A 9,013-nucleotide genomic window follows, 5' to 3' on the forward strand; every position below is an offset into this window, starting at 1 on the left:
ACTGACATGTCTCTATATTTTAATGTTTGCATCCTTAATGAAGCTAACATACCTTAGAATCTCAGTAAAATTTCAACCATACTCCTCCATGGTCATGTTTCCCAATTGGAGCTCGAAGAATTCCTGCATTTTTTGCTCATAATAGTGTTATGATAAATATTCCTTTGGAAATATTGCTTGAATTTCTTCCACCATAAATTAGCCTTTCCCTTTAAGTGGTAAATGGAAATATTTCCTTCCAAGTTTGAGGAGTAATTGTACAGTTGTAGGTATTTCCTCATCTCTAACAGCCAAGCCTCAACTTCTTCTCCTTTCTTATGCTCCCCATTAAATGTGGAAGGTTTAGTTTTTTTAAGCTCCCCTTGCAAATTTTCTATGTTTACTCCTCTTTTTGTCTTTCTAACTAGTGACACACTAGGGTTGCTACATGATTATGAGATAGTGTAAACCCCCTTGCTTGACCTCCTTGTAATTTAGTGATACTGTCACTGAGAAATACTCGTGGAATGCCTTGAACTTTCCACACCCCTTTCCTTGACTCCAACATTATATTCATGTGCTTGTTTGGACTCAGGTTGTTGGTTCAATTCTCTTTAAAAAAAATCATAATTTACCAAATTTGGTGGTTAATTTGTTGTTGTTCCTTCACTAGCCTCTCATTATTAGCCTTGTAGATGAGCACTTCCATTTTTAGGCTTCTCATAGTCTCCTCTAGATCCTTTTATTCTAGTTTGTACACTTTATGGCCATTGGACTTTGTCTTAGCATTACCCGTGTTGATATTTATATCCCTAACCACTTATTCTTCATTATAAGGTCCCTAGGCATTTTTTGCACTTCTAGTTCCCATTATGAAAATTTTCTCGTTTACCACATGTAGACTTTCCTGTGAAATTTTAACCAAATTCTCACCCAATCTTAGAAATTTGGGTCTACCAATGTGTTTTATTCATCAATATCTTTCTATTGATTGTCTATTTATGTAATTCATTTTTCTGGGATGAAAATTATCCCCTTTAGAATTTTGCAACCTGTTAAACCATTTTTTCCCCTTTAAAACTCATGTAGCTTTCTCCCAGAATTTCAGTAGAATATTTCCCTCAAATAAAAAATTTGGGTTGGTATTTGTATTAAGCTCGGATACAAATTTCATTTGGCTGCTTACTCGCCCAATTCCTACTTCTAAGCTGAAAGTTATGGCCTTGTGAAGTTCGGTCTATTTTTCCATTTTCTTTATATGGTTTGAAACTCAATTTCTAGGTTACCTGTAATACTCTTGCAACTGCTTTTCTCGCTGGATTTTGTTCCAATTTTTGGTGTTGCTAACTGCCTATACCTCCATATGGCTTCCTTTTGGTAATTCATGTACTGTCTCAGTTTTCCCTCAATTGGCATTAGAGGCAAACTAGCCTACCTACCTCTTTTTCCACTTGGCATGCATGCAAGTCACCTCTCTAATCACAGGAAAATTATATATATCTATATATAATTATATCTATATATATATATATATATATATATATATATATATATATATATATATATATGGCCCCCGAAAAACCTTTGTTTGGGCCTGGTCATATCCGACCCCAAATCTCCCTTGTTTGGGCATGACCCATAAATATCGCTTTTTTGACCCTAACCATATTTTGGCCAACATATCACTAACAAGGCTGAGTTTGGTCCATTCAAGGTCTGGCTCGTCAGCACATAAAAAAAATTGACATTCACCCAAGTGTCGAACTCCTTATTTGATTTGGCTCTCATCTCTAAGAACTTCGTGATTATTCACACTGACTTTGGGCCCCTGAACTATTCCCCCCTGCCACCCCTATGAACTAACTTGTAATGTTCAGGCCCCCCCAACTACCATGCAGTGTTCGCCCTTGGCCCACATCCACCCAGCCACACTACCATTTCCCATGTGCCCCATGGAAGACAAGTGGCATGGACCCAAAGTCCTAAATGCACTCCCGACAACAATACTTTAATAATATATATTATATATGTAGGTCCCTCTCCATCCAACAACAGTGGTGGTCTTGTGCAATCAATGGTTTTATTTGAAGAGCAGACCCCCCTCCCCCTTTTTTATGTCAAAAGGGAGGTTCACTATCAGCGTTTTTCCTCCTAGTTCCATGCGCTCCATCCAACAGTGGATCGTACCCTCATCGATCCAACGATCCAAATTGAAACGTGGACCCCCCCCCACCCCCCCGCATTTACTGATGTCACAAGGGGGGTCCATTATCAAGGTTCCATCCTCCCTTGTCACGACTCTAATTCCATAATGTTGTGGCCCACCTCCACAGATTATGGCCCGTGATAAGTTTCGCTCAAAAATTATCCACAATATAATGAATCGTGAATTAAATAGAACCATTGATACCACCCAAAAGAATCAAGTTCAGTGGACAGGTAGGAGTTCTTCCCTAGAGCCTTTCCCCCCATTATTATATATATTTAAAAAGAAGAAGGTAAAAACCATGTTTACGCCAAGAATCAGAGCCTATGCATGAATTAAGTCCTCCAAGGCTAGTTTTGGCTATCAATTCCCAAATGTCTTCTTCCCTTACAGTGATTGTAATCTTTTGGAGTTCTTCCCAAGCACCGGTGCTCCTTTCCAGGGTCAATTTTTACCATTCCCACCATTGTGACTTTCATCAAATAGTTAGTGGGAAACATGAAAATTATCAATCTACCCTTCAGTCTAGCCCAATCAAGCCCAATGTTGAAAAATGGGCTTTGATATCACCTTGTAACATCCCCGACCCTCAACCAAGCGATGCTACCATGGCCACACTATTTAAATCTGTATAAATTTATTGGAGAAGCAAGAAACTTAAACCCTGCCATGGATTCTCCTATACCTTGTAGTCTCAGGTTAGCATAAATGTTGTTCTAAATTAATCCACCTGTGAATATTAGCCCCTAAAATTTTCCCGCTTATGTAGGTGGACTCCTTCATAAATGGCATTAAATTTCTTTCCTCATTTCCAAAACACTATTATATTTAAGAAGTTTGCCAAAATTGATCTTGCACAAATATTGTGTATACAAAAGAAATCTTGTTTAATCTTGTAGCAAATTTCTCTTTGGTTGTCAAAATTTTATGGTACAAAAATTTAGAATTCCAATTGATCTAGAATTACATTCAAATTTTTTGCAATCTTGGTCAATGTAAAATTCTGTGACACTACTAGGGACATTGTTCCAATAAGTTCTAATGATGCTTCAAATTACTATAAAATTATTATCATATTTGTGGTCAAAAGTAACGTTCATTTGCTACATAATTGGCCTACTACACAAAAATCTTAAACAAACCTTAAAATATCAAATAAATTTATCATAAATGTTTACTCTCTAACCTCGATGTTACATCAAGGTTCCATGACAAGCATTTATGGAAAATTTATGTAGAGCTTAATGTTTGCCCAAAGATTTTACATGTGCTATTGAATACATTGGGAAATGAATTAAAAAACTAATTTGAATCAAATTAATTAATTGTTTTCACTAATTACATCAAGGTTCAAGCACAAGGATTTACGACAAGATTGTGTGGAGATTAAGGATTTCCCAAAAGCTTGTAAATATGTCATTAATTATACTGAAAAATCAATTTAAAAAAAATGAACAAAATTAACCAAGATATTCATTAATTGAAACAAAAACAACCTTTGAGACAATAATCTTATGCATACTTCATGTATAAAAAAAAGGATGAAAACATTGTTGTGTACATGAAAAAAATATTATCACTATAATTTGTGCCTATTGTGGAGGAGAAGAAACTAGAGTTAAACGTCATAAAGAACATATAAAAATTAAAAACCTTAACACCATCAAAGCATAATATCCCTACCTATATCCACATGAGCAGTTAAATCAAATTTAGATCAATTTGAAAATTCCACTTTAACACCTAAAACATGGAAATGTGAATGAGAATCATATATTAGTTTATGTACCTTGCCTCATCCCTTTATTAATACAATATAATAGTTATTGTAAAGAAAATATGTGTTTGACTTCCATTCCTGCCATGCCTTTAGAGGGTATGTTATTACCTTTTCCATTGTTGTTAAGTGCATAATCATTCTAAAAAATGAGTTGGTTTATTTAGAATATCTAGAAAAAAGTGTTCCTATTATATTAATGGTTGAGGATTTGTTGCAATGGCAAGAGCGAAAGATCAATTTACACATGACTAAGTTTTTAAGTAATATAAAGAATTCAAAGTTCTATTTGTTTCTAACTTGAAGTGATATAGATATTTATAGGCAATTTATATGGAAAAATATCAACATTGGAAGAAAATTTTACAATTATGTGAGGGGAAGATCAATTCTCATATGATTGATTTGCTAAATAATAAAGACAAGACAAGATAAGGTTCCAATTATTAAAAACTTGAATTCATGTAGTCACTTCTTGAGAATTGAAAAGGAAAAGCATTAGCGTGCAAAAGAGTATTGATAGAGGAAATTCATACTGTAGCTTGAGCATCTTTTGACAATGACATTTCAGTTGTTGATTGGTTTCCCTTTGCTTGAATCCATTGTGGCCAATGTTGTTGGGAATTTGGCTAGGTTTGTAAGAACGTGTCCCCAATTAGAATAACCCTAGATTAGGTGCATTATTCTACTCCATCAATGTTTCTAGGAATGCCATCCACAAATGTGAGGAAGCATTAATAAGTAATTAAATAATTAAATTAATTAAAAAATAAAAATAAAAAAATCATTGGCTAATAATAACTTTACAACCATGACGCTAGTGTGACACAACAAGATGTTATTACAATGTAAAGTTGACTCTTCACCGTTTAAGTTTGATAACATATAGCATCGATTTCACATTATGAGTGGAACTTGTATAGCTTAAGTAAGCTTGTTGCTTCGTCCAGTTCTAGGCCAATACCAAATTCTCATTGAGGGTGCAAAGAATGTCAACACAATTTTCTCTTGATTGACCATTGAAGATATCAATACAACTGATGAGATACCAATAAGGGCCCTAACTTCCTATAAATCCCACAACTTTAATAATGAGTGTAGTTTTAGTATATTTGGGGACCTATTTAGGGGAAGATGTGGTGGCTTCATGAGTTGATACCCTAATATCATATACAAAGAGATATCTCATTATATATGTAATTATGCATTTCAATTAGTAATTACACTTTAGTAGATGATGCATATATTATATATGTAATTACGTATAATAAAGTAACTAGACAGAGAATAAGGAGAAAAGCACCCACACGATTATGCTAAACATGATACACTACGTCAAAAGTTTTGAATACTAATGCACATACATGTAATAATGACATAGATACAACATATAAGAAATAATGATGCACATATTGATACAAATATATGCTACTTTGACACAATAAAAATGCATAAGACACAACATCAAAGAAACTACAATATTATGGATCACCAAAAAAAAGCAATGTCAAAAGACACTAATTTGACGTTAAATTGCATTTCTTGTCATTATACTCATCACCAATATGACACATTGCAAAGAATGTGTTGAATGATGTGATACAATAACAATGTAATTTTACACAAATCATGACATCATCCATTATGCCAATTTTGCATTGCCTTTTCTTCATTTTTTTAACTTAAAAACAATGCATTAGGTAACAACACTAATGATGATGCTACAACCTTGTATTATAGTGGTCTATGAGAGTATTGAAAATATTAGTGAGAAAAGGGTTCTTTGATTTGTGCCTTAATCATAGGAGCCATAGCGAGTTCCTTCTTATGCATGACTCGAGTTCCTAAAAATTAGGAGATTCCTTATAAATCAAGACGAGTTACTATAATTTAGTAATCAACCCCTAAAAAATCATACGAGTTAGGATGTAGTTAATTGATGTGTTAAAATTGAAAGTCGAGTTCTTGATGTTCTAGTGTGATTTGATTGAGGAAAAACACAAGTGATTGAGTTTCAAGTGGTTGACTTGAAATAGGACGAGTTGCATGAGTAGTTAACTCATGCTAACTCAATCAATCACAAAGTCATTCCTTAATTAGAAAACTCACTAATTCTATCCATTTGAATTACCTTAAAAGGAGGAACAAAGGCACAAGTTTAATCTTTGTTTTGGTAAGCACGAGTTGGTGATAAAAAGCAATAGGAAGAACGAGTTTGTGTGTGGAGCTTGTAAGAGGAAGAGTGTGCAAGAGAATCTTGTTCACATGTTGATAAAGGCAGCAGAGATCTTGTGCACATGTTGATTAAGGGCAACAAATATCAACAGTCTTGCAAGGGTTTCAAGCTTCAAACAAGTAGGAAAGACAAGTGTGCCTTTCATATTGAAACAATTGTATTTTGTAAGAGATCAATTGCTCAGTTTCTCTATCAACAAAATTCTCAAACAAGCAGAGGGATTTTCCTAGACAATTTTGTGTTTTTGAATTGCGTGATTGTGCTTTTATTTTTGTTCCTATTCCACTGCATCTAGTGGAGAAATTTTGTGTTTATGTGAGAGGAAATTTTATTTCAAATTGTTCATATTAGCATATCAAAATTTAGTATATTTTCTACATGGTACAAAGCTTGGATCAAAATAAATATAGCACACCCAAGAGCAACCTGTCGTAGAGGACGTATTTTTGTTATCTCCTTTTATGTTTAGAGAGTTGAGTCTAGGCAGAGAGTTTGTTGAGTTTAGTGATTTTGCTAGGCATGTGGATGAGCTGTAATCTTTGTGTTTGAGCCGAAAAAAAACATGTCTATGATTTGGAGTAGGGTTGAGGTGTTTGACTAAGGAATCTAATACCTATTCTATAGTTATTTAAGGAGGCCAAGACACCAGAAGATACAACAAAGAAAAAGGGAGGCTTAAGGTAGGTCTGCACAATATTTTTTGAGATTGAAGAAGGGGTGGCATACAATTGTATAGTAAGTTTATCCAGGAAAAATAAGACCTCAGGTGTATGCTACAGAACAGTGGAGTACTTGAGGACGGGAACAAGTAGTTCCTCAAAGGTATGTTTTGTTCCTTCATGTTGATGCTTTTCCAAGTGGATATTGTCAAGGTTGGACAATGTGTGTTTGGCATCTTAAGAGTAGTGAGAAGGGTTAATAATAGGTGTCAAAAGGAGCCCTAAGTGAAGACATGTGAAGTACTATTAGGTTTGATAGGAGAGGTAGTTTCAGAGGCCCTAAGTATAGTTTCTTGTGAAGGACTAAAAGATTGTTAGTGGGAAAGTTTTTAGAGAGCTCTTAGGGGAAGCAGGATGGCTTACCAAGGGTTGAGAGAATATCATTATCTAGGGGGATCATCAAACTTCATAGCTTGGAAAGGGAGGATTATGATATTTTTAAAAGATAATGGTGTGGGAGAAGTCATGAAGCAGGTTATTCAACCACCACAAGATGCCAAAAAATTGGCCCAACATAATAAGAATGATATCAAGGCAAAGAGGATCATTCTAGAAAGGGTCAAAGGTCATATAGTGCCTCATATCCATGAGAAGAAGACAGTGTTAGAGATGTATGATACAATCCTGAAGTTGTATTAGAGTACCAGTGATACTAGGAAGCTTTCTCTTAAGGAGAAGTTGAGGAGTATCTGGGTGAGCAAGGATGATCCCATCGTCCCATACTTGACAAGGTTCACTCAAGTATGAGATGAACTAGGTGGAGTGGGCATAGTTGTATCTAATCATGATCTTGTGATTTTTGCCTTACTTGGACTTCACAAGTTGTGGAAAGGGTTCTAGGATGTTGTTAGTGGGAAAGAACTTCCCAAATTGGGAAAGGTTTTTGACTGATTGCATACATGAAGAGATACAAAGAGGAATCATAGAAGGGAGATCAATTATGATAGAGGATGTGATCCAGGTCTGGGTGTGACAAAGGACCCTTCCAAGACCTTTTACTTTCGTGATGTGTTAAATTTCATTTTTAAAAGAACATAAATGAATACATCTTCATGTTATAAAGAAGAGGAACATGACAATCATCAGCATATGAAAACATAAGCCGTTGATAATGGAGTTCGTCCAGGAGGGACTACGTCTCTGGGTCCCAGTGTCAAGATGGTGTAGGCCGCTGCATTAAGTGTTGTCAATAGTGGTGATGTACATAAAGGTGATGTCGCTATCATACAAGGAAAATTCCCTCACACAGGAGTGGCTCCAAGAGATGTTCCGCTATAGGAACTCTCAGTCAAAAGGACTCCTGTCAGTGTGACACAAAACTCATGCATGATGATCATCCCGCCCACATGGCATAAAAGGGATCTCAATGAAAACATACATGGCGACAACATGAGTATCCCATCAACATAACTAAAAAGGGATCTCAAACAAAACATTTCGAATCATGACAACAATTACATCACACAGATGACTCTGCATCACATCAAGAAGGAATCATGAAAATGAGTAAGAAACAAGATCCCACATCAAGCATCAAACAGGGATCTGTACAACACAATGTATAGCAAAGAAGTACATGAACACACTGCATATACCTCACATCCAGAGGCCATCTGAAGAAGTGGATATCAAACTGCTAAAGTTGGCTGTACCATCAACCTCGTTAGGTCGAATCTCATGGAAATGGCTTCTCGTGCATGAAGGCTGACACCTGCACTCCACTTAGAAAAGTGGCTGAAAAATGAAATGAGAAAATGGAAAATCTAAACACACCATCAGATTTGTGGCATCAAATAATGAAAAATCGACTATCAAATTTCTAAATTCTGAGAAAATGAAAATCTAGTGCTTAAGGAATCTTTTAGATTCCCCCTAGATTCCTCAAAGATTCCATCCTCTGGGTCATCTGCAAATCAACTACTCAGATTAGGAAATTGACAAAGAATTTAGGTTCGTGTCGCTAAGAGGTGTAATATCGACATAAAATTTTTCCAATTTGGACACTGCAAAAATTTCACCCTCCTGGGAATTTCGCTCAGTCATGGTTCCACCTGCATTAAAAATTAATTAAAAAAAAATCTGCCTCGTTTTCCATC

The sequence above is a fragment of the Pinus tabuliformis genome, chromosome 5_1 (genome assembly GCF_031772625.1).
Source record: "Pinus tabuliformis cultivar Carrire ecotype Pingquan chromosome 5_1, CPIR1, whole genome shotgun sequence".
NCBI lineage: Eukaryota > Viridiplantae > Streptophyta > Pinopsida > Pinales > Pinaceae > Pinus > Pinus tabuliformis.